Source organism: Saimiri boliviensis, chromosome 4 (genome assembly GCF_048565385.1).
Source record: "Saimiri boliviensis isolate mSaiBol1 chromosome 4, mSaiBol1.pri, whole genome shotgun sequence".
NCBI lineage: Eukaryota > Metazoa > Chordata > Mammalia > Primates > Cebidae > Saimiri > Saimiri boliviensis.
The window spans coordinates 144805966-144806940 of NC_133452.1; the positions used below are offsets into that span (position 1 = coordinate 144805966).

The 975-nt window shown below is 40.0% G+C and overlaps 1 pseudogene; it reads right to left on the reverse strand.

The window, feature by feature from the left end:
- Nucleotides 1–306: 306 nt before the first annotated feature.
- On the reverse strand, nucleotides 307–670 carry LOC120361125 (snRNA-activating protein complex subunit 5 pseudogene; annotated as a pseudogene).
- Nucleotides 671–975: the final 305 nt, after the last annotated feature.

The following is a 975-nucleotide window of genomic DNA, read 5'->3' on the forward strand; positions in this document are numbered from 1 at the left end:
CTTACTCAATAGTATTCCAGAGGAAATTTCGTTTTGAACACAGTTACTGAATCTGACCAGATTACAGATATAGCACCACCCATATTGCTCAATGCTAAGACATGGCATCTTTGATTTTCTGTATGTCATAACATTCTGAAGATTGAGTTATTGATGGGGCCATTTTTGCAGCTACACATCTTCCTATAGTTCTTCCTCTCTATTCAAGCAGGCCCTAGGGCCCATGGTAAGATGATTTCCTTGAGGAAAAAGAGCCCGAGACTTAGAAATGTAACTTGTATAATGAACCCTGGCTTTTTCCCTCCTTTAGGAATCTGATTCTTCTTCCTCTTCCTCCTCTTGTTTTGTCCCAGGACTCTGTGCTCCACTCCAGTGTAGGTGGATTGACAGATGCTTCATTGTCTACATGCACCTACATGACATATGACTGTTCAGGCGCAGTTGGAGAAGACAGCATCTCATCCCCTATTCTAGAATCACTGATTGATTGAAGGGTCAATGCTTCAGCCTTGACACGGTTCAGCTGGTCACGTAGGGCTGCCTTCAACAGCAGCAGCGACTCCTCCTCCTTGCGCAGTTCCTGCCCCAGCTCAGCATGTTTCCTGGTCACACTGCTGCCCTCCGCATGGCCCGGTGCTGCAAAGATTTTTATATCATTACATTGGGTCATTTAATTTTTCAGAGTCTTTTTAACAGAGAAAACGATAACTTTATGAGCTCAAAATCTGTAAGTCCTTGGTATTTTTTAAAGACCTTCCTCAATTACAAAAATTCCCCTTATATTTTAGAAATTTTGTTCAGCTTGTCAATTTTGCATCTGAAATTTATGTTACAATAAAATAAAGATAAAATTTAATATTTTCCTTCAGATATATTGCCAAGTCCCAACATAGTTTGTTGAATATTTCTTTTTTCTCTGCTGATTTTAAATGTCAGAATTCTCATACACCAAATTTCCATACAGACACGTGGCTG